We start from the raw sequence: 22091 nt of genomic DNA on the forward strand, positions 1-22091 counted from the left end.
TGGGGCGCTGATCTGGTGTGGCAGGGGCCTTGAGGGTCCATGATGGTCTGCAGAATGAGGAGCGTTAGATCTGCTCGCTAGTCAGATCGTATGGTTGAGATTGGGGGTCCAGCGTGGTCAGGCGCATGAGCGATGCATGGAATCTGTAAGTGACCTGAACATGTGAATAAATTAAAAAATTTTACACGCTGCTGGTGCTCGAACACATGCCCTATGGATTACTAGTTTCACTCCTTTGCCATCTGTACCAATGGTTTCATTCGATATGCAATCAAACAGAAGAAATAAATAACAAACGAATATTGATTTTGGAACTTAAAAGGAGAAGGTCAAAAGTGGGTCCCTGGATATTGTGCCAGCCAATAGCACGCGGAGGGAGAAAGCTGACTCATTGACTGGCGAATCATATCGTTTGTAGATGCCACGCAGATGCTTGACGGGTCCACTCAAACCAGGTCGCCGGAACCGCCATGATTCCGATCACTTTCTCCGGCCGAACTTCATCTTTCCCGGCAAGGCATTCTCAGAAAAACCTGCAAATCTCATCAAAAGAGAAAAACAAAATACCCAGACCCACTAATTTGGGGGTCACGAGTTCAATGGACGTATTCTTTTTGCCTGGAGATGCCTGTATCGTGACTTACAATCTCGAGCTTTTATTTGCCCTAACAATGGCAAGTGATCATTCGGTCATCAAAAGCTACAAGCGAGTGATCAAATCGCCCCCAATACATCATGTAAACACGTTAGAGACAGTAGCTTGCATTGAAATCCGAGGAATCATGACATACGAACTATAAGAAACATGAATGAATATGAAGAGCATGAGATCATAGTTATACGTGTTATGGCCATGGCATTCGATTCATACCTCTTCAAACTTACCTCAGGAGCACGAATGCAAGGGTGGAATCTGTTGGAAGCGGCTATGGAGGGAGTTCTTGTATGCCCTAGCTTCTTGATGTTTTTGGAAGAGTGGAAACCCTCCTTCTTTCTCAATTTTCGTCCTCCCCTTATTCTGATATTGTGGAGTGTATTTATGTGTGAGAATTAGGTCATGAATGGGCTTGGTCCTTGAGTTATTGGAAAAAGAAAATATTTGTTTTAAAAATCATTCTAAATCTTTCCAAATTTGCATGATATCTTTTCCATGGTGTTTCCCACGAATTTAGACTCTCCCATGTGATTATTTGGATCATCTTGATTGATTTCAATTGATTAAAAATCAAATCTTTGATTAAAACTAATTTTTATATTTTATAATAATTTATTCCATATTTAAATGAACTAAAATTCAAGTAAATGAAATAAATATTGTAAATATAAAATAATTAATTTAAAGATTATTTTAAGGCCCGTGGACAAGTTTGGAATGCATCTTTTAGGCCCATTAGTCCAACAACATCAATTTGTGCAATTAGGGCTTGAAATATGGCATGAGGATTATTTGGAGCATGTGAGAGACCATGAAGTCCATTGGAGATATCAGAACCTGACTTTTCTTTGAGAAAAGCAAAACCCTAGTTCATAGACACTTGTTTTAGGAGATAGGTAGCTTGAGCAATTGGAGATCTTTTGAGCATTTGAAAGGTGAAATGAGATGGGCAAATTTTGGGGTATGACACACCCCATATTTTCTAATTTTAATTTAATTGGAAATTAAATTATTTATTAGAATTATTTTGGTATTTGGTTGAATTATTGTAGGATTATGGATTTAAGGGCCATTGGGCCGGATGGTGAGGTTAGTAGTATGAGGGTGCTAAGTGAGTAAGCCCATTACTAACCATTTTATGTTTTCATAAAATAAGGGAAATATGGAAAAAAGAGTCAGTACGTGAAAAATGAAAAGTTGGAGAGAAAAGGAAGAACACGTGAAAGAACAAGAGAAGAGAAGAGGAGCAAGGAGGAGGAAAACCCCAAAGCTCAAGGAGAATCAAGAAACTAATTCCAGGTAAGGGGTGATTACTCTAATTATATGGTATTATAATTTTGATGATGATAGGATTGAAATAAGGGATTAGAATCTCTATTTGGGATGTTAGGTTTTGTGAAATTCCAACACTGACATGTATGATTTGATGAATTGACTGCAATTGATGATGTAGTTATGTTACATGGTGTTGTGGTATGTTGTTTGTGCATTAGAATCATGTATTTGGAGTATTTTGATGTTATTGATGATCAATTTCGAAATGGTATGAGTTGGTATGTGTTTGGGATGCATAAAAGTCTTAAAAATCACTTTTTTCAGCTACTGGGTTCGTAGGAACCGGTTCCCATGTGGGAGGAACCGGGTTCCAGTGTTTGTAAACGTTAAAAATGGCATTTTTGGGTCCAGGAACCGGTTCCCATGTGGGACGAACCGGGTTCCAGTACAAAATTCCAACAGCACGTTTTGAGAACTGTTCTAACTTTAAAAGCCTCTAATTTTCAAACCGTAAGTCCGTTTTAGACGCCGTTTTGGACGTTGTTTCTTAAATTAAATACTCTATGATATAAAGTAAAGAAAACAACAATAACTTGATTTTATTTTGAAAATCTTGATTTATTTCGTTTATGACGTGTTTTGTACATTGTGTGCATGATTTGGTTAATGTGACAATGTGGTGATGTTGTAACGATATAACTGTGATTGATGTTATATATGGTGTGAATTGTATATGATGAATAGGTGATATGGACGTAAGGTCCGAGTTTTGTATCGTGTTTATATTATTTATTGGGGAATGTTTTACATGTATGCGTGTGATATAATTGTATGAATGCTAAAACTATGCATGCTTATCGGTGATGAATTGGTGATGATAATGAGACGATGTGATACATCGGATTGGTGATGTTGTAAGCATGTTATATGTTGCATTCATTCGCATACATTTTTGGTGATGGATCCCGGTGATGAAATGGATCAAAATGGTGGGCATAATTCCCATTGTGTGGAATTTGTGCTGGTTAAACTGTATCTCGGTGATGAAAAAGATCAGTTGGATGGGTGTATCCCATGTATGGTACCACATGCATAAGAGTCTGCATGGTCTTTGTATAAATTGTGACATGTCAGGATGAAATCCGGTGTTATGATTATGTTGTGTTATTGTTGCATACTATTGACTTGTGCTTGTGATTGGTATGAATTGATTAATCTGAATATGCTAAGTAGGGTGGATAATTGCTTATGAATTCTATATCGGACGATTTATAATGCTATTTAATTATGATGTAGTCTCACCCTTACTTTAATGATTTCAGATTGAAGTAGCGGCCTAAGCGATCGGTGAGGATGACTCGTAGAGTTTATCCAGTTATGTTGGGTCGTGTCGGTCATGCTCTGATCTTGTAACACTGGGGGACGATAGTCTTAGAGTTTACTAGTGATACACTATTTTGCCATTATTGTATAATGTACCGTTGATTTTATCGGAAATGTTTTATAACATTGTTGAATGAGTTTCCGCTGTGCTGAACATGTATTTTGATATTTTGGATTATTCTTAATAAAGCATGACAAACGACTTGGAGTTTTGTTTATTTTATTAATTGTAACATCCTTGTTGTATAATTACTCTGATTTTTATTATATTTCCGCTGGGGTTTAGAAGGGTGTTACAATAGTGGTATCAGAGCAGGTCGGTCCGTCCGGCCAATTGTTGAGTCTGTTGAGTTGCACGACAGTTGAATACTGTCGGCGTATTAGCCCTTGGTACGCGACATGTGAGTGGATCACTGTCGGTACTTGTTTGTTTTGTTGCAGGGGTTGGTTTGAGCGAAGTGGGGGAGAAGCTTTGCTTCTCGGTTATGTTCACTTGTAAGATGATTGATTCAGTCAGCTGTTGTTGGCAACCGTGCAAGCGTTGTTGGAGTTTGTTGTTTTCTGAATTGAAGGTGACTTAGAATTAGGACTCGACTGGTAGCTAAGTTGGAACATATGGAAGGAAGATGATTAGAGGTCATTGATGATTATCTGTAGGAGAGGGAAATTAAGAAGTTGCAATGTATCAGCTCTACTGAGGGGCTGCAAAGTTGTCAGTTGAGTAGCCTTGCGTCTCGGAAGAGGTTCAGCTGCAAGTTGCAAAAAGGATTGCGGTCGTAATGTTTCAGAAATTGCACTTCGACAATGGGATGTGTTGCTCAAGTTATAATAATGTTTGGAAGTGAAGAGATATGATAAGGGGCTGTTTGGAATATGATCGAGTTGAAGAGAATGAGTTTTGGAATGAAATTTTCGTAAGCAAAACGCAGGAAAATTGTTGAATAGCTGCAGAACTTCGAAAATTCATAACAGGAGTTCTGGACATCCGATTTGAGTTCCGTTTGAAGCGTCGGAAAGCTAAAGAGATGAAATTTATTATAAAAATGGTTGCAGCAGCTGTAAATATTTAATTGTGACAGGATGATGTTGGAAAGAGGTGAAGTTGCGGTTACACGTGCTCTTAGAACTAGACTTGTTTGTTGGTACGGCACGGGATGTCAGTGTCAGAGTTGAATGGAGTGAAGAAATAATTAAAAGGTTTGTTGAGAAGAAATTTTAGGAATTAATTGTACCATTTGAGGAGTTTTTGAAATATCATTTAAGGTGTCGCTGCATGGCGTCAGTGTTGCAATTTTGGACAACGATTGGAAAATTCATATCTTGAGATTCGAGTGTCTAATTTATGTGTCGTTTGGGGCATTGCGAAGCTGACTTAATAACCATGATATATGTTGTTATTTGATGTTTAAAACTTGTTTGAAATGTGTTCCAATTATAAAAACAGAGGCGTGAGAATTTTGGGTTGTTGGGAACCGGTTCCCAGATAGAGACAACCCGGTTCCCCATAGTAAAAATCAGAGACGAGTTATGGGAAGCAGCCAGGAACCGGTTCTTGTGTGGGAGGAACCGGGTTCTACTGTGTGTTTTTGGAAAATTGTTTTTACTTTAAAAACCTATAACTTTTTATCCTATGAGGAGATATTCTGAAGTCGGTTAGGGAAGCGCAAAACTTATTGAATAGGAAGGCCTACTACCGCGATTGTTTGAAACAAAATTGAGTAGAATATGTTGTTGAGGAATAAGTTGATGATATGTTTGGTAATAAAGATGATTTGAGTATCGATGGATTTTAATGAGGAGTGAATTAGTAGAAAGGGTGAAATAAGTTTTAGTACGGTTGAAGTCGTATTTATGATGCCAAAGCAACAACATGTATAGAAGAAGAATTGTAGAGGATTTCTTACACCTATTGGAGTGAGGAAGAATTTGTTGAGATTCCGAGTGGAATGATACTTGGGTGCAAAAGATGTCATGGGATTTAGAGTGAAACCACGAGTTATGAATGTTATCGCGGTCTTTTGCTAGATGAGGATTTTGATTCAGAACGAGATAAATAGAAAGGTACGAGTATATTAGTGATTATGAAGTTGGAAGTACTTAACAAGCGTGTGACGCTAAGTGACTATGAAGTGTTTGTGTAAAATGTTTGGATGTTGGTATCTCACTGACAAGATCCAATGAGAGGGAAGTGTGCGAGTTGTAAAGACTCAGAGTGAACTATTGGACTATGACAATGTTAATGAGTTTGAGTACAAACTCGGAAAAGGACACTATTATGTAGTAACGACGGTTTATGCTTAAATATGGTTGTCGGCTATCTATTGACAAATTGAGGACTTGATCACCCTTAATCTCTTGTTGATAGTAGACGGAATCATATAGATAGGATGAGCTTGTTTGTTACCTTAATGGTTTAGGATATGATGGATACTAAGCCGTGAGAATAATCACTCACCATGTTGTATGAATTTATGAAGAAGTGAATAGGAAAGAGTGAAATATATTGGACGGTGACTTAAGACGGGTAATCAGAATCGCGCAACGAAAGTGTGATGTGGATTAGTGTGCGAGTACTACTCGTGGGCAGTGAGGAATTAGTAAGTCGGGAGCCTACGTAGAGAACATGAATTGATCTATATGCTAGATTTAGAATCTAGTGGATGCGAGGATGTCGTGCTAGAGAATTAGAACTCTTGTGAATAATTGCCGAGATGATGAGTATGTTATTATGGATGTACTTAGTCAACGAGTATGTATTAAGCAAAACTAAGGTGATGAGTTGATACTATATGATGCTATAATAATTTTGTACTGTTGTAAGGTATTATTGTAGATTTCCAGATATAATGAGGAATTATACTCTATGAAGAACGAAGTTGATTCAATCCTTAGAGAAGAGCGAGACTCGGTTTGAGCTATTTTGTAAGCAATGGTATATTAAGGATGATGAGTGTAATTATAATTACTTGTGTGTACTCATTCTGATGGTTGAAATTTTTAAATAGAGGAAGTAAATCAGGACTTTGTTTTGAGTGCGAGTAAGTGTTGCTAAATGGTAGATGAGTACCATGTATGATAAAGAAGGATTCTGGAACGAATGAGTAAAGAGAGTCGAAATTGGATAAAACTGAGAAATCTAATTGGTAATGATGATTGTAATGAGTAATCAAAATAGTGCAGCAAAAGCAGAATATAACGTGTTGGATAATTGCTGGTATGACTTGAGAGGAGTCAGATGGTTGAAATTCAATGGTATAGGAATGTTATTATCGAGCTCTTGAAGGAAGCGGTTGGTGAAAAGTGTGAGCGTTATTTCATCGCTCAGATGGAAAAGTGTGTCAAAGGTTGCTACGTTCGGTAGATGAAATGCTTTACTGCAGTGCTGATCGGGTGTGGTCATACCATGGTTGTGTAATTATATTACTCAGTTATTGGGCTTATTGTATGGATCACACCCTGACGTTTCATTGTTGTTAACCTTTTGGAGATATAGCGAGTGGTATACCTTGGGATGGTCAAATGCGACGTAAGAGCTGAGATTGAATGCATGAGACATGCTTATGTTGGTTATGTCAGATGAGTTTTGAGGTTCGACTAAGAAAGTGTTAACTGAGAACAGGAGACTCAGATGAAGGACTCCTATTTGGAATTTCTCACTTGAAGTATGTTTTCGAGGACGAAAACTCTTTTAGTGGGGGAGAGTTGTAACACCCCATATTTTCTAATTTTAATTTAATTGGAAATTAAATTATTTATTAGAATTATTTTGGTATTTGGTTGAAGTATTATAGGATTATGGATTTAAGGGCCATTGGGCCGGATGGTGAGGTTAGTAGTATGAGGGTGCTAAGTGAGTAAGCCCATTACTAACCATTTTATGTTTTCATAAATTAAGGGAAATATGGAAAAAAGAGTCAGTACGTGAAAAATGAAAAGTTGGAGAGAAAAGGAAGAACACGTGAAAGAACAAGAGAAGAGAAGAGGAGCAAGGAGGAGGAAAACCCCAAAGCTCAAGGAGAATCAAGAAACTAATTCCAGGTAAGGGGTGATTACTCTAATTATATGGTATTATAATTTTGATGATGATAGGATTGAAATAAGGGATTAGAATCTCTATTTGGGATGTTAGGTTTTGTGAAATTCTAACACTGACATGTATGATTTGATGAATTGACTGCAATTGATGATGTAGTGATGTTACATGGTGTTGTGGTATGTTGTTTGTGCATTAGAATCATGTATTTGGAGTATTTTGATGTTATTGATGATCAATTTCGAAATGGTATGAGTTGGTATGTGTTTGGGATGCATAAAAGTCTTAAAAATCACTTTTTTCAGCTACTGGGTTCGTAGGAACCGGTTCCCATGTGGGAGGAACCGGGTTCCAGTGTTTGTAAACGTTAAAAATGGCATTTTTGGGTCCAGGAACCGGTTCCCATGTGGGACGAACCGGGTTCCAGTACAAAATTCCAGCAGCACGTTTTGAGAACTGTTCTAACTTTAAAAGCCTCTAATTTTCAAACCGTAAGTCCGTTTTAGACGCCGTTTTGGACGTTGTTTCTTAAATTAAATACTCTATGATATAAAGTAAAGAAAACAACAATAACTTGATTTTATTTTGAAAATCTTGATTTATTTCGTTTATGACGTGTTTTGTACATTGTGTGCATGATTTGGTTAATGTGACAATGTGGTGATGTTGTAACGATATAACTGTGATTGATGTTATATGTGGTGTGAATTGTATATGATGAATAGGTGATATGGACGTAAGGTCCGAGTATTGTATCGTGTTTATATTATTTATTGGGTGATGTTTTACATGTATGCGTGTGATATAATTGTATGAATGCTAAAACTATGCATGCTTATCGGTGATGAATTGGTGATGATAATGAGACGATGTGATACATCGGATTGGTGATGTTGTAAGCATGTTATATGTTGCATTCATTTGCATACATTTTTGGTGATGGATCCCGGTGATGAAATGGATCAAAATGGTGGGCATAATTCCCATTGTGTGGAATTTGTGCTGGTTAAACTGTATCTCGGTGATGAAAAAGATCAGTTGGATGGGTGTATCCCATGTATGGTACCACATGCATAAGAGTCTGCATGGTCTTTGTATAAATTGTGACATGTCAGGATGAAATCCGGTGTTATGATTGTGTTGTGTTATTGTTGCATACTATTGACTTGTGCTTGTGATTGGTATGAATTGATTAATCTGAATATGCTAAGTAGGGTGGATAATTGCTTATGAATTCTATATCGGACGATTTATAATGCTATTTAATTATGATGTAGTCTCACCCTTACTTTAATGATTTCAGATTGAAGTAGCGGCCTAAGCGATCGGTGAGGATGACTCGTAGAGTTTATCCAGTTATGTTGGGTCGTGTCGGTCATGCTCTGATCTTGTAACACTGGGGGACGATAGTCTTAGAGTTTACTAGTGATACACTATTTTGCCATTATTGTATAATGTACCGTTGATTTTATCGGAAATGTTTTATAACATTGTTGAATGAGTTTCCGCTGTGCTGAACATGTATTTTGATATTTTGGATTATTCTTAATAAAGCATGACAAACGACTTGGAGTTTTGTTTATTTTATTAATTGTAACATCCTTGTTGTATAATTACTCTGATTTTTATTATATTTCCGCTGGGGTTTAGAAGGGTGTTACATCTTTCCTGTTCTTTTTGCCTTTCCAATTGGATAAAATAAAAGTCGGTGGCGACTCTTGCTTACCGCGACATTTCAATAAAGTCAGTTCACCGTATTACAACAATGTACAAGTCAAATAATCATGTCAAAAAGTATGGAAAAAGCTTCAAGACCAATGTATCAATTCAAGTGCCCGAGTCTTATCATGAGCAAAAGTTAGCACCAAACTATTCAAGATTAAAGTTGAAGACTAAGTATGGATCTTGATTGATAGAGGTACAAGCATGCAATTATATTGATAATTTTAGTGCTTAAATTATTCTCAAAAAAATCACTTGTATGCATTGGTCATTTGTATTCAAAATCACTTTCAAAGATAATTTTTTGTATCATATTTACCATGTTAAATCACTTTCAAATATAATTTTTTTTATCATGTTTGTACCGAGTTAAATAACTTTCAAATATAATCTATTGACTTGGATAAATCAATAGATATTGCATTAGGTTGGTTCAAATAATTAGACAAATTTTTAATTTTTTTCAAACACGCAATTTTTGGTAATTTGTAGCACAAACATGGCCACAATTTACAATGTTTTGAAATAGTATTTTTAAATTTGAAATTTGAAAAACGCTGTGAACTTGTTAAGTCAATTGACCGTTTTAACTGACTTAAGAAGTACTGTATAAAATTTAAAGTTATGTTTTTTTTCATGAACCATTGTTATTCTAAACTATGGTTCTCATTTCAACTTGATTGATCCAAGAGGATTGCAGGAGATGTCTTGGGTTTAGGCTTGTACAAATATCTAGCCGTAGTGAAATCTCTTTCGTGTTGAAAGGGGACTGGAGTACTCTCGAACTGTGAGGGGAATCAGTATACATCATTATGTTATTTATTTTTCTGCATTTACCGCTTTCATCACAAATCAAAAACCAGAAAAGAAAGAAACACATGTATAAACTCTTGCACCAAACCAGAAAAATAAGAACAAGTATTCAAAAATCGGATAAATTTTCAAAGTCTTAATTCACCCCCCTCTTAGGCGCACTAAACTTACAAGTCTTGAAGTATTATAGCGACACACTATTATCCTAGGATTTCGACTTGCTAATAATGGTAAATAATCTTTAAGATATGTTGAAGTTATTAAAAAGTCTAAGGCAAAGCAGTCTGGTTAAGAGGCTTTCCTAGTCAAAGACTATGGTTCGACTACAAAATGCCATCGTTATCAGGGTCTGACTAAAATCGGCAAGCTCGCCATGATGGTCGACTAAAATAAGCAGAAAACTTAGGCGTTTTTGCCAAGTATAGTTTTGAAGTCGGAAAGCATCAGAAGTCAAAGGAAGCAGTTTCAGACAGTTTTCAGCAGTTCCTACAGGACGCGTGGAAGCCTCACAGACGAAGATGCTGCATGTCGAAGACACGTGTTGGCTAGTAATCAGTCGACCGTTAGTAGTAGTTATTTTTATTTTCACTATTTAAGCAAGTTCCAGAGGAACAGTTTAAGGTCCGCATTTTCTACAAAAACACAAGTAAACTCAAATCTCTGTGCAATAATGAGTGACGAGTGCAACTTTGGAATGTATGTATGCGTACCAGTTTAATTTATGCAATCATTTTACGTTATGCATTACTTTCAGTGCACATTTATATTGCTTTCATTTACTTTAAAGTCTTGAATTTCAGTGTTTACTTTTACTTTAAAGTTATTACTGCATTTAATATAAACCAGATACACATAATAGACAAATAAAAGCAATTAGTCCTGGAATATTCTAGTTGATTCCGTAAAAGTAACCTTTAAAAAGGAAACTAGCGCTTGTTTACCAAATTTCTGGGTAAACAAATTGGCACGCCCAGTGGGACTCGTTAATTGCTGTTTGTTTTAAATTTGTTAGTGTAAGAGTTATGTATGATACTAAGAAGCGGTCGAAAATTAACTAACATGTCTGAAGTTAATACAAATGAGTCTGACCTTTCTGGAAATCAAGGAGTTGCTCTAACCGGAACAACATCACAAAATGCTGCAAATTCGTCCCCAGTTAGAACAACAAATACTGGTGGATCGACGGCAGCAACATTGGTATCGTCACCAATGAATGTACGGTCACCATTTAACCCATTACGACCGCCGTTTCAAGGAATGATACCTCCACCAGGTTTTAACCCTCAGTTTGGAATGCCCACTTCCATGATGCAAGGTTTACACACGAATACTTCATCATATTCCGACAATATGATGGCAACAAGCACATCAAACTTAGGGGGTCGACCTATGGGCATAGGTTATATTAACCAGACATTGCCATCTCTAAGTACTACGTCAATGTTGTCAATCCGACAACAAATAGACGAAAGCAACCATGAAATGGTGAATGCCCTTACTCAACAAATGGGAACTGTTTTTACTCCCATGATAAACAATACGAACCAAAGTTATGAAATATTGGCTGGACAAATGGCCAGAATAGCATATTTCTTTGGAGCGCCCCCACAACCAAACCTTTCGACTCCACAAGGGTCGAATGTAAGAGTAGTTGAAACTACGAGAAATGGGGACCAAATTGAACAAGAGATCCCTAGAGTAGTACAAAGGCATCAAGATGCTGATCAGGTTCTTAGAAATATCCGGCAAGATGTCAATGTTGGACACAATAATATCTCTAATGTAGTCGAACAAATTTTAGTTTAGAATGGAATAAATGTAGGTTTGCATAGACCTAATTTTGTTTCCCCATTGTCAGAGTATGTAAGGCAAACAGAATTGCCTAGGGGTTGGAAAATCCTAAAATTTACCAAATTTGCTGGTGAGACTAGCGAATCGACAGTCGAACATATTGCTAGATTTCAGACAGAGGCGGGGGAAATAGCAAACAACGAAAATCTAAAGATGAAATATTTCCCAAGTTCGCTAACAAAAAATGCCTTTACTTGGTTTACGACCTTACCTCCACAATCTTTGTTTTCGTGGAACCAGTTAGAACGATTATTCCATGAGCAGTTTTATATGGGACAGTCGAAGATTAGTTTGAAAGAATTAGCCGGAGTTAGGCGAAAGGGTACAGAAACGGTCGATGACTATCTAAACCGTTTTAGGTTATTGAAAGCTAGATGTTTCACACAAATTCCTGAACATGAGTTAGTCGAAATGGCTGCAGGTGGGCTAGATTATTCCATAAGGAAGAAATTAGATACCCAACATTTAAGGGATATGGCACAACTGGCAGACAGGGTACGTCAAGTCGAAAGGCTAAAATCTGAAAAAGCCAGAGTTAGTAAATATCACAAGAAAGAAAAGATAGCTTATGTTACTACCAATGAGTTCGACTCTGATAGTGATAGTGAATACGAGGAAGGAAAAGTCAATGTGGCTGAATTGAAGCTAGGACCACCATATATCTGTAAATTACTCAAGCCCTCAAAAGATAAAAACCCGATTGAAAGTAAAAATGAAAAAATTTCTAGTAAAACATACTCATTTGATATAACAAAATTTGATGAGATATTTGATTTGTTGGTTACTGATGGGCAAATCATAGTACCCCCAGGACTTAAAAATCCTCCTCTTGAACAAAAGAAAAAAAGAGGATTTTGTAAATTTCATAATTTCTTGGGTCATAAGACTTCTCAATGTGTCCTTTTCAGGGATTTGGTGGAGAAAGCTTTGAAAGAAGGAAGGCTACAGTTTGAAGAAAAACCAAAGTCATCAATGCAAGTTGATACTGATCCCTTGCAAGTCGAAGAAGCTCACTATACTGAGCTTGCTGATGTGATGATGGTCAAAACTACTGATGGTTTCGGCGGAAAGAAAGACGGTGCTACTGATGGCAAAGTCTTGAACATGGTGTATCCTGAACCAAGAGAGAGCCTTCTGAAATTCCTTGAGAGGTGTCACAACAACAACTCTCAAGTTGGATTATGTCCAAGGTGTGATGCTGTTTTCAATGTTGATGCTGCAAACAAAGTGAGGTTCGACCCTCGTCGAGGTAAGAATCGTCAATTCATGTATACAGGGGAAAACAGTGGTCGAATGGCTGGAGAATACAGGAAGCTATTCGAAAAGCCAAAGACTTTCCGCCCTAAGACGGATGTCCCTGAGGATAAGTGGGTGAAACCCATTAACTTCAGAGGAGGCAAACGTCCAGAATGGCAGGTCCAAGGTGTTGGAGCAAAGGCTGAAGGCTCTTGGACTGATAGTGGATCTAAAAGGAAAGATTGCATATCTCCAAACTACAAGGGAAAGAATCCTATGACTCGAACGCAGTGGAGGCGTTATCAAAGAAGCCATAAGAATGGGCAGGAAAGCTCGAAGATGATGCAAGCAGGTTTTTCTCATTATCAGCCAAAACCTTTTCAGAGGAAATTGACTGGAGAACAGGCCAAAGTGGCAAATGAGAGACTAGCTGCAGGAATGATCCTGCGAAAGAAACTCATCAAAGAATTAGTTGATGATGATGCTCCGACTCTCAATACAGGAAAAGAGCCTGAGTATTCTCCACTGTTGGACGAAGAGGTCGACGACAATTTTGACATAGAATCAGATGAGTTGTTAATTGATTGTGGAATTGTATTTGTACTTCCAGCAGAGTTCGACAGAATATCTGAGGTCTCTGAGAATGAAGATGATTTTCTTCCAGACGAAAATGTGGAAGAAACACCTGTTTGTTACTATGTAATGGGAAAAGGAGTAGTGGAAGAACAAAAGGTTGTATTTGAGAAGCCAGGTCGAGGAATGATGTATCATTTGAAGCCTTTATTCATAAGGGCAAAGGTAGATGGTGTTCCAATAAACAAAGTGTTTGTCGATGGTGGGGGTGTTGTGAACTTAATGCCCTATTCTTCACTTCAGAAAGTGGGTAAGTCTGACAAAGATTTAAAGCCTCATAATATGGTGCTGTCTAATTATGAGGGCAAGACAAGTGGAATACTGGGAGTGATTCAGGTAAAATTGGCTGTTGGTTCGACTGTGAGGTCAACCATCTTTATGGTAATTGCATCCCAAGCAAACTTTAAATTACTCCTGGGTCAAGAATGGATCCATGGTATAGGGGCAGTTCCTTCAACTTTGCATCAGTGTGTGGCTATTTGGAGGCCAGATGGTATAGTTGAAAATGTTGAGGCTGACCAAAGCTATTATAAAACTGAGAGTGGTCGCAGGCATTTCGACCAGCATCTAGAAAATGTAGCCCCTTGCTACAAAGTAGAAGAGGTGTATTCTTCTGATGAAAGTGTGTCTAAGTATTTGAACTTGGACCTAAATTATGGTTTCATTTGGAATAAGGAAGATCCCAATGAACCATTGAATCATGAAAGTCCTCCAGAGAAGAGGACAACAGTCAAAGATGATGACCACTGAGTTAGAATACCTGGCTCGAATAACGGCTTATTTGGCCGAAAATAAGAGAAAAGCGGCTTTAGAAGCCGAAATGGAGAAAAACATGGCTATTGAGGCCATGATGGTAAAAAGTGAAAACAATCAAGAAGTCGATCACCAGGTCGAAAGATTTGATGGGATATACGATGACGAACCTTTAGGATTTGAAATGGACCCGTTAGGATCAGTAAAAAGAATGCAGGCTCAAGATCCTCTTGAAGAAATTGACTTGGGTGATGGAGTCACTAAAAGACCTACGTATGTAAGTACAAAACTTACAAGTGATCTAAAAACCAAGTAGATTCGACTTTTGAAAGAATATAAAGATTGTTTTGCATGGGATTACAATGAAATGTCTGGTTTAAGTCGAAGTGTGGTAGAACATCAATTACCGTTAAACCCAGGAAAGAAACCTATCAAGCAACTTCCTAGAAGATTTGCGCCAGAGGTTATGGAAAAAATCAAAATAGAAATTGAAAGATTGCTGAGAAGCAAGTTTATTCGAACTGCAAGGTATGTCGAATGGTTAGCTAATATAGTGCCTGTAATAAAGAAAAATGGTAGCCTTCGTATATGCATAGACTTCAGAGATTTAAATAAGGCTACCCATAAAGATGAATATCCCATGCCTGTTGCTGAGATGTTAGTCGATTCTGCAGCAGGATTTGAATATCTTAGCTTATTAGATGGATATTCAGGTTATAACCAAATGTTTATAGCTGACGAAGATGTACCTAAAACGGCATTTCGATGCCCAGGTGCTTTAGGTACATATGAATGGGTAGTAATGCCTTTTGGTTTAAAAAATGCTGGAGCTACGTACCAACGAGCTATGAATTCCATGTTTCATGATTTTATTGACAAATTTATGCAGGTTTATATTGATGATATTGTAATAAAATCTAATTCTGAGAGTGGTCACTTAGACCATCTTCGACAGTCTTTTGAAAGAATGAGGAAATATGGACTAAAAATGAATCCTTTAAAATGTGCTTTTGGTGTACATGCAGGGGATTTCCTGGGTTTCGTGGTTCACAAGAAAGGTATTGAGATAAACCAGAACAAGACGAAAGCAATCTTGGAGCTTAAGGCGCCAGAAACAAAGAAACAACTCCAGTCATTGTTGGGGAAGATTAATTTCTTGAGGAGATTTATCTCAAATCTAAGTGGCAAAACGAAGATCTTTTCACCACTTGTGAAGCTCAAGAATCAAGGTCAATTCAAATGGGAGCAAGAACATCAACAGGCATTTGACCAAATAAAAGCTTATTTAACTAAGCCTCCTATTTTGTTACCCCCCAATAGGACAAAAAGTATGAAGTTGTACATAGCTGCATCAGGTTCGACAATTGGGAGTATGTTAGCCCAAGAGGATGATAATGGCGTCGAAAGAGCTATATATTATCTAAGTCGAACCTTAGTGGATGCTGAAACTAGGTATAATGATATTGAAAAATTATGTTTATGCTTGTACTTCTCATGTAATAAACTTAAGCAATATATAAAGCCTGTTGATGTGTATGTGTCCTCTCATTTTGATGTTATTAAACATATGTTGTCTAAACCAATTTTGCATAGTCGAATTGGTAAATGGGCCTTGGCGCTAACTGAATTCTCCTTAACATATGTTCCTTTAAAATCTATGAAAGGACAAATCGTGGCTGATTTTATAGTCGAACATGGGTTAGTTGAACTATCAGCAAATCTGGTCGATCAAACTAACTGGAAGATGTTTTTTGACGGTTCTAGTCATAAAAATGGCTCAGGCATTGGAGTCCTGATTATTTCTCCTCAAGGACTTCCAACCAAGTTCCACTATAAAATGAAGGATGTATGTTCTAATAATGAAGTCGAATACGAAGCTTTGATAACTGGTTTGAAAGCCCTAATAGACTTGGGGGCAAAGCGAGTTGAAATTCGGGGTGATTATGAGCTTGTGATTCGACAAATCAAGAAAGAATATAAATGCATTAAAGAAAATCTGATAGTGTACTATGCAATAGTGGTACGCTTGTTAGAGAAATTTGAACATGTTGAGATCTTGCATGTACCAAGATCTGATAATTATATTGCCAATGAATTGGCACAGATTGCTTATGGGTATAGAGTTTCTAAAAGTAAGTTAGAAGATATGGTCGATATCAAAGAGAAGGAAACTCATGAAGTGTTAGACAAGTTGGGACAATTGTCGACGTCAAAACTTGGGGGGGTAGAAAACAAAGTTAATAGTGAAGATTTGCATGCCTTGGAAATTTTGGCCATCGACAATATGACAGTTTCTGATTGGAGAAACCCATTGGTCCAGTACTTAAATAATCCAGTCGGAGGAACTGATCGAAAGATCAAATACAGAGCTCTAAACTATGTGATATTGGGAAATGAATTATACAAGAAAACAGCTGAAGGTGTATTGTTGAAATGCTTAAGTGAAGCTGAAGCATATTTGGCCGTGTCAGAGGTTCATAGTGGTGTTTGTGGAGCTCATCAGTCAGGCCATAAAATGAAGTGGTTGTTGTTTAGACAAGGCTTATATTGGCTGACAATGTTGAAAGATTGTATTGAATATGCAAGAGGGTGCCAAGAGTGCTAGAAATTTTCAGGTATCCAACATGTTCCAGCTAGTGAGTTGCATTTTATTGTCAAACCTTGGCCTTTTAGAGGATGGGCTTTGGATTTAATAGGAGAAATCAAACCTGCATCTTCTAAACAACAAAGATTCATTTTAGTAGGAATAGATTATTTTACTAAATGGATAGAAGCAATTCCCCTGATTAATGCTGATCAAGAAGCAGTGATTAGTTTTATACAAAAACATATTATTTACAGATATGGGATTTTAGAAACTATCACTACTGATCAGGGATCAGTCTTTATTGGTCGAAAGATGCAAGCTTTTGCAGCAGAAACAAGATTTAAATTGCTAACATCCACTCCGTATTATGCTCAGGCTAATGGTCAAGTCGAAGCTGCTAATAAAGTTATTATAAACTTGATAAAAAACATGTAGGAAGGAAGCCAAGAAACTGGCATCAAACGCTCGACCAAATCCTTTGGGCTTGTCGAACATCACCAAAGGAAGCAATAAACACTACCCCATTTCGTTTGACCTTTGGGCACGACACTGTGTTGCCTGCAGAAATTCATTTACAGTCGGCTAGAATTCAAGGACAAAACAATCTTTCGACAGAGGAGTACTGGAGTATGATGTTAGATGAATTAGTAGAATTAGACGAAGAACGACTAATAGCGTTGGATAGGTTAATAAGACAAAAGCAAAAAGTGGCGAAAGCTTACAATAAGAAAGTAAAAGAGAAAACGTTTGTGGTAGGTGATTATGTGTGGAAAGTTATTCTACCCATGGATCAAAGGAATAAATTATTGGGTAAATGGTCCCCAAGTTGGGAAGGGCCGTTTAAAATTTTGCAAGCATTTTCAAACAACGCATATGAAATTGAAGAACTGAATTCAGATGGTCGAATCTTGAGGATAAATGGTAAATATTTGAAAAAAATATAAACCTATACTTCAGGAAATTCGCATAATAGAATAAAGCCAAAGATTATATTAAAAATGGCTGAAAACTGAGCCAGTCATTACAAAAAGATCATTGGAAAGTACATGGACAGTCAGTCGAAAATAAAAATTACAAAGTAGGAAAGTTGTTCCTAAAATAGGCTAGCTTGGCCGACTCAAAGTCAATTTTAGAGTCAAGTCGAGACAAGTTTTGTCTAAGTTGTCGAATGCTACTTTCCAATTTGAGGGCATTTTCACCATGACCAAGTCCTTTCAAAACCTCTTGATTAACAGTTTCAGGCAAAGGGATTTCCTCAGTTTGAGCCAAATTGATTTTCTCTTGTTCAAGATCTTGAATCTTCTTGTTGAGAGCATCAATTTGGGCCTTATAGTCAGCAATCGTGTTGTCGATTTCTCCTTCCTTGTCAGAAAACTTTAAAGTTTTCTCCTGAAATTCTTCAACCTTCTTAGTCGAGGCTGCACTGGCATCCCATTCTCTCTCCATTTCGCGCTCTATGTTCTTTGCCTATCGATTGATGTTTCTCTTTATGATGAGGTCTCTCCAGAGCTGGTTGAAGTACGCCTCAAAATCAAAGAAGAACTGAGCAACAACTACTGGAAGAGAAGCTTTAATGAGTGAATCTAATAACTTGCGAATGTCTCCACCAAGATGTTCAGAACTCTTAAGGACAGCAAGAAACTCAGGTTCGTTTAGGTGGGCTTTTAGTTGGCACATAGCATCGACAAGAGAAGCATCAATTTCAGCATCAGGATTAGTTGACTGAGTAGGAATATCAAGAGAACTTGGCCGCAGCTTCTGAAGTCGAAAGAGAGCTTCTAAAGGATTAGTCTTCTTCAAGTCCAGAATCTCCTCCTGACTAAGAGAACTGTTGGAGTTAGTGTCATCAACAGTAGGATGTTGTTTGGACTGAGATATGGTATTGTGTTTTGGACGAGAGGCATGGTCAGCAACTTCAACATTTTTAATTGCAGGTTGAGCTTGGTCGAAGATGGGATTGTCTTGGGGCTCCGTTCGACTTCGACCTGGAGTATTAGCTGAATCAGTGGTGCTTCCAAAAGCGTCAGTCCTCTGAGGACTAAAAAGGTTGGAGTCAGGAGCAGCCTCAGTAATTTTTTCAGCAACCTCAACGATCTTCTCTTGAGTGTGGTCGACAGTTGATGTATTCTATTTTAGAGGAAACAGATTAGAAAATAATTTGTTGAAAGAAATACATTAAAAGATGGTGCTAAGTTACCTCAGGAAGAACTGGAGACGAAGAAGGGATTATTGTTGGAATTGTTTGGGACTGAACAACAACTTTAGGAATGTTTTTAACACCCTTTCGTTTCTTTGTTGGAGTCAGAAGCGGAGGTCGTGAAAAAATTTCACTTTCTTGATTTGGTGGAGACGTAGTTTCGTCTGAGTCAACAGGAACTACCAGCTAAAGAGAAAATGACAATTAACAAAGGTCAAGGTGTTATTAATAAGAGAATAAAGGTTAGGGTAATACCTTTCTTATAGCTTTGTTTCTCTTGGTTGTGGTGGAGTTCGACGTACTGCGACGCTTTCGACCTGGTTTAGGAGCAGGGACTTCGACTTGATTGGTAAGGTCAGGCCCTGAAAGATCTAAGAATGAAATTAGAACATTGCACATTGTAATGAGAAAACGAAGCTAGATGTAAAAAATACTTACTTATGGTAAGTTGATCTTCCAGCACGTCGAACGCAGTATTCAGTTTCTTGACAAACGAATCCCCATCATACAGTTGGTAATACTCAGACCACCACTCACTAAACTCTTTGGTTGTGAAGTAAGAATTCTGAAAGGTAAAGGTGGGGTGTTCCAAGGATTGTTTGTTATGAAATTTTAAGCAGTCGAGATGTTGACGGGCTGTGAACGGTCGACCAGAGTAACAAATGTCACCATCATGGGAATACAGGCTGTTGGGCAGCATTTGGCTCAAACCAAATTGTCGAGAGACCAGGTTTGGTTGATAACCTACAAACCCATAACACTTACCGGTCGACTCAATGCGATGAGAAAGGAGTGTTGGGGTCAGAAAAGCAGCCCAAATAGCATTTAATTGAGCTCGAAGGGTTGGAGTGTTTCCAGGGAAAATGGCTTTAAACCAAGTTGGTCTAAAACACCTATTTGAGAAAGGAGCCATAGAAGCTATGAATGATTTACATTCAGAAAACACTTTCACATATTTGAGAAGGTTAGGCCTGTTAGACTCATCTTGAGGAGTTTGAAAGGCAAGTTTGATGCCTTCGACCCTCCGGTCATACATGACCTCTAGAATGGACCTAGAAACAGTATAACCAATATGTGACTCGAAGGTAGCATTCAACCAATGTTGTAGAAGCCAATAGGGTCCTGACAGAGATAGCTGTTTTGAGGTTTCATAAAGGCGTTTGATTCTTAAAGACGCTATACCCAAGTTATGGTAAAGATAGACAAGTAGAAGCTTACCTAAAGAAACCTTTCGACCTTCATGGATTTGGATAGCCAAGGGTATATAAGCTTTAGTTATCTGGACCGACCCTGGGCAAAACAAGTAATACGAAAGCCAGTAAGTAAGGAAAGCAACATGTTCTTCGTCAGAAACTTCCTCAGTGGACTTGTCATAGTGATCTTGCATATATTTGGTGATAGTAGCATTGGTAAAGTTGAAGTTCATCTCCGTCGAGAGAGTTGGGTCGAAGATCTCACCCAAGGGCGAAAGCCCTATGATGGCAGCCACGTCGAAGAGAGTGGGAGTCATCATTCCACAAGGAAGATGAAAAGTGTTAGTCGAGCCTTCCCAGAAGAACAACGAAGCAAGCAACATAGGAGGACAAACCTTATGGCCAGTTCTGGACAATTGGATGGCGTCGAAGATACCCAATTCTTCCCATCTTTGTTGTTTTTTTGCTTGAACCTTGTTGAGCCAAGCCATATACTCCTTGTTGCCAGGAGCTGGGGTTGAACGAAAAACCCTCACTGAAGGATCCATAAACTTCAGGTCGAGAGGGCGTGGTTTATCAAATGCTACAGGCATTGTAGTTTGAAATAAAGGGAAGAAACCAGTGGTTTGTGCTGGGTGAGAACGATGATCTGGAAGAGGCCCTGAGAAAGCCATCAACTTATCAGTAATCTGGAAAGGAATCAACATTTGATTCTGCCAGATAATGGCTTTAGCTTCTGTGAGTTTGGGTTGAGGGATGAAATCCAATCCTTTCTCTTCCTCTTCACGAGAGATAATGGCCCCTAAAGGGTTGGAGCCCGTAGCATAGACGGTGTTGTTGGTGTTAGTGGTGGTGTTTGCAGCCATTGTTATGTGTTGAAGAAAAGAAGAAAACAAGTGTTTAAAGGTTAGAGAAAAAGAGAGCTCTGAAAACGTTTGAGAAGAAAAGGAAAACGAGAAGAAAGGAAAAGGGAGAAGAAACTCACATACATATATATAGAGGCTATAATGACGTCAATGAAATCGTGTGGAAAAGAAGTTGTTGAATCAAAGGTCACGTCAAAAACGCTTTGGAAACTGGTACAAGAAAGTGGGGAGCAGTTATAGCCCACTACCTAGGATTTAGGTAATAATTAGTGTCTAGGAATGTGTAAATTAATCATGGCGTTTAAAGACACCAAAAGTCGAAACCTACGAAGAAGATGAAACGCCATCTTTCTCTTTTGTAAAAACACTCGAAAGAAGCCGCTTGGGGGGAAATTTGTTACCCTAGGATTTCAACTTGCTAATAATGGTAAATAATCTTTAAGATATGTTGAAGTTATTAAAAAGTCTAAGGCAAAGCAGTCTGGTTAAGAGGCTTTCCTAGTCAAAGACTATGGTTCGACTACAAAATGCCATCGTTATCAGGGTCCGACTAAAATCGGCAAGCTCGCCATGATGGTCGACTAAAATAAGCAGAAAACTTAGGCGTTTTTGCCAAGTATAGTTTTGAAGTCGGAAAGCATCAGAAGTCAAAGGAAGCAGTTTCAGACAGTTTTCAGCAGTTCCTACAGGACGCGTGGAAGCCTCACAGACGAAGATGCTGCATGTCGAAGACACGTGTTGGCTAGTAATCAGTCGACCGTTAGTAGTAGTTATTTTTATTTTCACTATTTAAGCAAGTTCCAGAGGAACAGTTTAAGGTCCGCATTTTCTACAAAAACACAAGTAAACTCAAATCTCTGTGCAATAATGAGTGACGAGTGCAACTTTGGAATG

The 22091-nt window shown here is 37.9% G+C and overlaps 2 long non-coding RNA genes across 2 annotated transcripts; both read left to right on the forward strand.

Moving 5' to 3' along the window:
• Positions 1-1712: 1712 nt before the first annotated feature.
• Positions 1713-3536, forward strand: LOC131606509 (uncharacterized). The gene is made up of 2 exons (XR_009284858.1): positions 1713-1954; positions 3253-3536. It is a non-coding gene; the product is annotated as an uncharacterized LOC131606509 (long non-coding RNA).
• Positions 3537-7228: 3692 nt separating this feature from the next.
• Positions 7229-8933, forward strand: LOC131606510 (uncharacterized). The gene is made up of 2 exons (XR_009284859.1): positions 7229-7351; positions 8650-8933. It is a non-coding gene; the product is annotated as an uncharacterized LOC131606510 (long non-coding RNA).
• The last annotated feature ends 13158 nt before the right edge of the window (positions 8934-22091 follow it).

The sequence above is a fragment of the Vicia villosa genome, linkage group LG5 (genome assembly GCF_029867415.1).
Source record: "Vicia villosa cultivar HV-30 ecotype Madison, WI linkage group LG5, Vvil1.0, whole genome shotgun sequence".
Classification (NCBI taxonomy): Eukaryota; Viridiplantae; Streptophyta; class Magnoliopsida; order Fabales; family Fabaceae; genus Vicia; species Vicia villosa.